General features: G+C 38.0%; 1 pseudogene; it reads right to left on the bottom strand.

The window, feature by feature from the left end:
- Positions 1-494: 494 nt before the first annotated feature.
- The window catches only part of LOC120152582, a 29,705-nt pseudogene continuing 21,995 nt past the window's right edge, over positions 495-8,204 (bottom strand).

The raw sequence follows: 8,204 nt of genomic DNA, 5'->3' as shown, positions 1-8,204 counted from the left end.
TATTTAATACCTTTAAATTTATCAAAATCAATCATTCATTTTTTTAATTGTTTAATATAATTACAAGATATTATCTCAGAATCTTTTTTAGTTATTAATAAGATATTCATATTGCAGACGTAGATTAATTAAGTATAATGGAGAACAATACAGGCATTCCACCACCTTGCATTATTTCCACCTTTCCTACTTTGCAGTGGCTCCGGACAAAGGCAAGCATACCGCTAAGGTGGGAGTCAGAATGGACTGAGTCGAAGGGTTGCTCGAAATAGTGCCACAAGTGGTTCCGATCACTTCAGAAGAACCGAGGGTGCATGGATACGATGTGACTGAAGATGATCGTTTCCAATGGTGGATGCAGTTTTGGGACAGACATACAAGCTAAACTACCATAGCAGAGTAAAATCGTCAGTTGCCATGCCGATCATGGGAGTGGCTCATGAGTTTGACACTTCTCATCTCTTTGCCACAGAATGAAAACTCCAGCACTGTCAGTTCATAAACACCAAAACCGAAGTTATTATGGTTTTGTCACAAAATCATCCGTCTTCAATGCAACAACAACAATTGCAACTAGCGCATTATATCAAGTTACAAATTAGTCATAAAAATCAGGCTATGAATGGAAGAATCCTTACACATAAACCCAGTGTTTCCAATATTACACCAAGTTTTCATCAAGTACTGTAGAGGGATTACCAGTAATCTCCACAAGAACATAATCCATGATCAAAGTGATGAAAACACTTTGGATCTCGAATTATGATGGTACGCTTCTCAATCAGCGATACAGCCTTTGCCATACTATGACAATCACCACATATTCTAAGGTTTTTTTGTAATAATCAGAGGCAGTGCAGCATCAGTCACCAAAAGCCCATGGCCATGGCTAACTTCTCACTTTGTTCATTGATCATATTCTCCTTTAGCTCCTCATCAACATCGTGTAAAACGAACTCGGTTTTGGACAAGAAACCAGTTTTCCTTATCTTTCCAATTATTTCTTCGAGCTTCTTATATATCATATCAGCCTCAGGGTGAGATCTATCACCTGCAAGAAAACGATGAATTTTATTTTCATGCTCTACAAAACTGCATCCAGGTGTTCTGTTGAGACCTCTCTCTTTCATTAATGCCCTCACTTTTGCAGCGTCTCTCCACAGTCCAGCTGCAGAAAAAAATATTTGACAGCATGATGTAGTTTCTTGCATCTGACGGATCTGTAGAAAATAATCTCTCTGCAACTTCCTTTGCCAGTTCGGTATTACTATATACTCTGCAAGCACCAAGTAGAGCACCCAGACACCAGAGCTTGGCTCCATTGGCATGCACCTAATCATATCAGAAGCATCATCGAGAAGACCCGACCGGCCAAGAAGATCAACCATGCAAGAATAATGGTCCAACTTATGCTCCACCCCGTAAACGTCAGGCATAATCTTGAAGTAATGCTTCCCCTCATTTACAAGACCCGAATGACTACAAGCACTTAACAAGTGAGTGAAGGTAACATGATCAGGCTCTACACCATTTCTCACCATAACTTCAAAGAGCTTTATTGCATCTTTTCCATGGTCATGCACTGCATAGCCTGCAAGCATGGCGGTCCACGCCACTTTGTCCGGATATATAATCTCTCTCCAAAAACCTTACTTGAAGCAGGTAAACACCCTAACTTCGCATACAAGTTTAAAAGTGTGGTTGCAACGGTCACATTGGCAGTTAAACCAGACCTTAAAACTAAACCATGAATACTCCCAGCTAAATTTATGAAGCCCAAGTTTTCACAAGCCTGAAGAACAATCAACATAGAAGCTTGATCAAAACTCCCAGACTTACCTCAGCAAGCCCATTTAGAACGTAAATTACAAGCATTGAATTCGAAGACACTGAATTCTGCCAAGGAGTTGCTTCAAATAACGAACAGGCTTCAAGTAACTATCCAGACTTTCCATACATATTTAAAAGAGCATTCACAATTTTCACTTCATTTAGCATTCCCAGTTTCACTGCAAAGCCATGAATGCACTTGCCTTCACGTAAAGCTCCATTATCACTACGGTAGACACTAATTTTTTTTTCATTTTTAAATTTATTATTATTATTATTATTATTAAATAAAAAATTATATTACAAGCCCAGATCCTGGGAGCCCATTTACATATCAGAACCCAAGCCCAGTTTACAAGCCCAACCTGCTCTAGGCCCAAGATTGACCCAAACCCTTCTAGGGTTTCTAAACCCTAGCCCCTCAGCCGTCGCCTCAAGCTTCCAGAATCCCGCCGTCGCTCGTTGCCGACGCTCCCACTGTCAGGTGACCCAACTCGTTGTAGCCACGCCGTCGCCGCCTTGACGAAGCCTCCAGAAATGCCACGAAGCCCCCCACGTCGAAGCCCTATGGTGAGTCACCACCATAGCTATGGTGACTCACCGAGGGCTATTCCTTTAACCGGTCTGAGGAAGACACTGTGGTGGCTATAAAAGCCATCACCGAACCTGCAAAGAAGAAAAAAAACACATCGACAACAACCAACACCAACGAAAAAAAAAATGGGAACCAACAGCCACAAAGGGGAAGCAACACAACAACTCCAAACCAAGAAACAAGCAAAACGACAAAGAGGAGAAAAAGAGCGACTTACCATCGGAGAACTCAAACGTCGCCGAAAATCCTTGTAAAAACCGAGGTAAAACTGTCGAAACAAATTTTTTCTTAAAGGTGAAAAAGTGAGATTTTGAAAACCAAATTAATTTTAATTAAAACAACAAGTTAAAGTCTGCGTTACCAAAATCGAGTTAATGAGTCAGTTACGTATGGGGAAGGATTAGCACCCCTACAACGTCCTAAATCGGTACCTAGTCGATTAATTAACGTCTTTGCAATGAACCTTAGAAATTCGAACTTAATTTGACTTTTGATCCCATAAAATAAAGATGTGAGTTTAATAATATTCAAAAGCACCCAAATAAATTAAATTAAAATTACCAAGTCGTTTTAGAAAGATAAAGAATGTTCGATTATTTACAAATATCGAGACCAGATCTTAAAAGCTATAACAACCTTTTCTCGATAAATTTAAATAGCCGAACATTTCTTTTTCTTCCATTCCCAAATTTTAAGTGATGGAGGCGTCACTAATGGGATACACTTTTATTTTAAAATCATTAAAAGTGGACCTCAAATGCGTTAAGACAACCCACTTAAAACAATTTTAAATTAAAAGTGTATTACCCTTAATCCAATTATGTAATATGTCGAGTTATGCAAATGAGGTTACCATGCGATTTAATTGAATGATATGCTAACAAACGAGTCAAGTAAAAATTCAAAGGTATGCATAAAAACATATAATTAAAGCCATTTAATCATACGACTCATTCACCATTCTCAACACACAAATTATGAAAGAAGAAAATAAAAGACAAGTTGAATAATGACCCCACACCGAAGCTGACATAGCATTAGCTTGGAAAAACAACATGATATAAATGGGCGTATGCATTTATGCATGAAAGGTTATTACATGGTGACATGTGTAACCATGATAACAAAGAGCTGACAAATGTGTGCATTAATAAATGTGCATGCGTATAAGCAATAGAACCAAACTACACTGAATATATATATAACACCAAGCATCAAATAAGTATGAGGCTTAAATATATAAAATAGATATACCGTGGGACTAACATGCAACTTAACAGAGTTATAAGTATTGGAATCAGGATAAATCCCAAACATACGTAGGATTAAAATAAAAAGATTCATAATGACATTCCAAATGTATAAATAAACAAACAAACATTTAAATCGATATAAGACCAGTGACCTTAAGGAATTAACCCTAATAGGCTAATATAAAACTTACCTTAGACTAACCCTAAACTCATTTCAAACTAAACCTTCAGCCGCACTTGTATCATCTTCTTCACTCTTCTTTTCTTCTTGATGGAAACCAGAGAGTTGCAAAACTCTCTTCGCCTGCCACCATGTTCAACGGCCACAGTAATGACCCAAAACCTCTACTGAAACAAAGTGACCACTACAATCCTCTATCATTCAAAGCCCCCAACGACGGAAAGAAACTTACTGACGAAGAAGAAAGGTAAAATTTCATTTGGATCTTTTATTTCTATGGGCAAGGTTCCATTTTTAATAGGCTCTTAAACGTTTTTTCTAGATTACTCTTTCTAAAGATAATCTCCTATACCGACCCAAAGATGCTAAACTAACAAGTTTCTAATCACCCTAAGGATGCAACCCTTAACTTCCCTTCACTGGAAATAGCCCCTATCACTAAGGTGAACATACCACTATTTCTTTATGCTTTTGATTTGGTTTCGATTCAAAACATATGCACACACAAGAACATTATGAAAGCAATAGATAATGAAAATTTAAAAAAATACCCTTTTTTGATTCTGTGTATTGCTTTGGTTCGATAAAAGAGGGCTCTGTTTCCTTTGATCTTCGAATACAATGCTTTTTCCTTCTCTGTAAAAAGAATTAATAGGGGAAGCTCTCTTGTGTTTTGGAAAAAAAAACAAATACAATGATCTCTGGTATCTCTCGTAATGGTTTCTGTGTGTAATCTTCTTTTTCTCGTTTTTTTATCTGTGATGCTTGATAATTCCCCCCCCCAAAAAGCCGACTCTTTACAGTTTTTAATTGCTCTTGATAGATTAAGAAAATCGAAACTCCACTTTGTTTATGTTAACTCCCGATAACCATTTTTTTGGTTTTCCAAGGAGTATTCACGTGGGCTGGAAACTGCTATGCAGGGTCACTGGGCTTGAGTTAGGCCTTCAATCGGTTTGGGGTCGGGTTAAGTTGCCATTGCTTCGGGTCTATTCCGACATAACCCCGGACAAATCGAGTATCTACAGCTGCCCCTCTTTGCTTATTATCGCGTAACGAGAATAGAGCAAATATAAAAAGATAATCGAGTTTGTCGGTCTTGAGAACTTCAAAAGATTAAAGCACTCCACTGTTACTTCGGGATAAATGAAACTTGAAAAATCTTCAAATGACGGATTCACCCCCTCTTGTTCAGGGATTAAAGAACTCAAACAATCTTCTAAAAACGGGTTCGCTCCCTATTGCTTCAAGGAGTAGAACTCGAATAATCTTCTGCTTACGGGTTCGCTCCCTCTTGCTTCAGGGGTAGAACTCGAACAATCTTCTGCCTACGGGTTCACTCCCTCTTGCTTCAGGGAGTAAAACTCGAACAATCTTCTGCCTACGGGTTCCCTCCCTCTTACTTCAGGGAGTAGACCTCGAACAATCTTCCACCTACGGGTTCGCTCCCTCTTGCTTCAAGGAGTAGAACTCGAACAATCTTCTGCCTACAGTCCTCCCTCTTGCTTCAGGGAGTAAAACTCGAACAATCTTCTGGTGTGATTCTGCTACATTATTCTCCCATGAAGGCTCAACTTCGGAGGCTAAACCTGAAAATCAAACGTTGCCACTCATTATTGTATGCTTGAAGATTTGAAAAACATTATACTCGAAAAATTTAAAATTTAAGAGAATTTTGAGAATCCATTTCTCTTGAGGGAGCTTGTCTCGCAACAACTAGATATGAGAATCTTCTAGGACTCGACTGCCATCTGAACATATCTCTTCCTGGGACTTTGAATTGGTTAATGACTCCTCGTGCACATTTCCTTTTAATCAATTGATCAACTTCTTTGTACTCGAGAAGGCTTAAAATGGCTTGAATTACTTATCCTCTTGGTGTGAAAATATCCTACCCGAAGGTCTTATGGATGACCCAAAGGATTTATCATCTTGCTCGAGAGACTCACAAATGACCTGAAGGATTTAATCATCATGCTCGAAAGACTTACTGATGACCCGAAGGATTTCATCATCATGCTCGAAAGACTTACTGATGGATTTGCTTCACTACTCTTCGGTGAAGGCTTACCAGTTACCCGAAGGATTTAATCATCATGCTCAAAAGACTTACTGATAGACCAAAGGATTTCATCATCATGCTCGAAAGACTTACTGATGGCACTTACTACGGATTTGCTTCACTAATCTTCCGTGAAGGCTTAAAAATTACCCGAAGGATTTAATCATCATACTCGAAAGACTTACTGATGGCACTTACTAACGGATTTTCTTCACTACTCTTCGGTGAAGGCTTACAAATTACCCGAAGGATTTAATCATCATGCTCGAAAGACTTACTGATGGCCCGAAGGACTTCATCATCATGCTCGAAAGACTTAATGATGACCCGAAGGATTTAATCATCATGCTCGAAAGACTTACTGATGTCACTTACTGATGGATTTGCTTCACTACTCTTCGGTGAAGGCTTACAATTACCCGAAAGATTTAATCATCATCCTCGAAAGACTTACTGATGGCCCGAAGGACTTCATCATCATGCTCGAAAGACTTACTGATGGCCCAAAGGATTTAAATTGTTTACTAGGTAAGAAACCTTTCTTATTTTTCAAAATCTCAAATTTCATATTTTAATGAGAAATCTTTCTCATTTCACTTCATAAAACGACTTAATGGTCGATCCATGTGCCCCGCTTCAAAGCAATGTTTCCTCTGTGGATTGACCCCTGCGTTCCTCAGGTTCTGTCTCTCTAAACATAATTCTCTGTATTTGATGTTTAACTTCTACCTTTTAATTGTCGGGATTTTAACATCCTGCATCTTCTCTTTTCACTGGAGGATCTGTCAAAACCATGTGTTTATGCATGAAACACGAATGCAATTAAATGTATTAGTGTAATGCTTTTTCTTTTATGCAAATGATGTTCTCATGAATGCATAAATATCGATTCAATCTTCATTTGACTTCAAAGTGGTGAACTCAATCTTCTTCTACTTGACCATTCCTTCCAGAGTTTTCTTTAGATACCCATGCAACATTTCATAATTTCCAAATTGTATTTCTAAAGAGCCATCTGATCTTCTTCTATCTTCTTGTTGTCTTCATTTTCTATCTTCATTTCGGAGAAATTACTTTCTCTCTCAACTTCTTGCTATGATCAGAAATACCACTAAGTTACCACATTTCCGTCCTTGGCTCAATTACGCTTTCTGAGTTGTTCTTTCAGGACTCTGCCATTGATTGATGCTCGGTTGGTTTGCTTTACAAGGTAAGCTCTGCTCAAATTCACAGTTTGCCCCTGACACTTCAAGTTCTGAGATTCATTATCAGACACTTCAAATTGTGAGACTCATTCTCAATATCTTCTTGGTCTGAATCTTGTCATCCCGACATTATCTAGATTTCTGGTAATGCCCCAAAGTGGGTACTCATGGATTTCTTCGTGTCCAACATATCATAACTTGAATGTTCTCATTCTGGTGTCACTACATAGTGGTGTTGTCAAGTAGTTTGAAGGCGTCTCTTCACACTGTCACAAACACTTAAGAATTGACCAATTCTTCTAACAAAAATGTCTTGCATTTTATACAAGCTGTAATATATGCCTCTTCTGAATAATGAGATCATCTTCTTCTTGATGGGTAATTGACAACGTCACAAGGAAATGTTATAAGTTTCATTTTTCATTAATTCTGTTCTCTTGGACCATCTACTTCAAGATCGTGAAATGCTTCATATTTTGGCATTGCTTATTCCTTTTCTCCAATAGAGGCATAATGAGTCTCACAAGCTTCAAGGACCTTTCACACTTGAAATTGTCATGTTTGAAAATGTTTTTCCCTTTTCTCTTATTATAGGGATCAAAGAATGATTTTTTTTATAAAACATTGCCCCTTAATTCAGGCTCACAATAGAATCAAATTATAACCATGAGTTCACAGAATATCAAAAGAATCAATAGCTCTTTAATATTTTCAGGGTTATAACTCTTTAACAAGTGTCCAAAGTTGAGGAGTTGGCTTCAAGTTGGCTTCTTATTTTATAAGGTTTCGGCCACCAAAATTTCATTTCCCTCTCGATCGTCGTGAATATTTTAACATGCACCTCTTTCTCAATTTGGTATTTTAATCAGATACGGACAAAAAGACACAACTAGCATAATCAATTACTAGACTTTCTAGAACACTTCTATTTCAATTCTCTGAATTCTTCCATTTGTTCCAGCTTTGTAGACTCCTCTAACCAAGGCAGTGCAGAAATATCGATCTAAAAATGAAATTTCTGAGTGCTTGTATGAAATTGACTATAACAGGTGTTCCTTGACTCCCTTAGTCCATCTTT

The sequence above is a fragment of the Hibiscus syriacus genome, unplaced genomic scaffold (assembly GCF_006381635.1).
Source record: "Hibiscus syriacus cultivar Baekdansim isolate YM2019G1 unplaced genomic scaffold, ASM638163v2 tig00002840_pilon, whole genome shotgun sequence".
Classification (NCBI taxonomy): domain Eukaryota; kingdom Viridiplantae; phylum Streptophyta; class Magnoliopsida; order Malvales; family Malvaceae; genus Hibiscus; species Hibiscus syriacus.
This window is presented reverse-complemented; position numbering and strand designations above follow the sequence as displayed.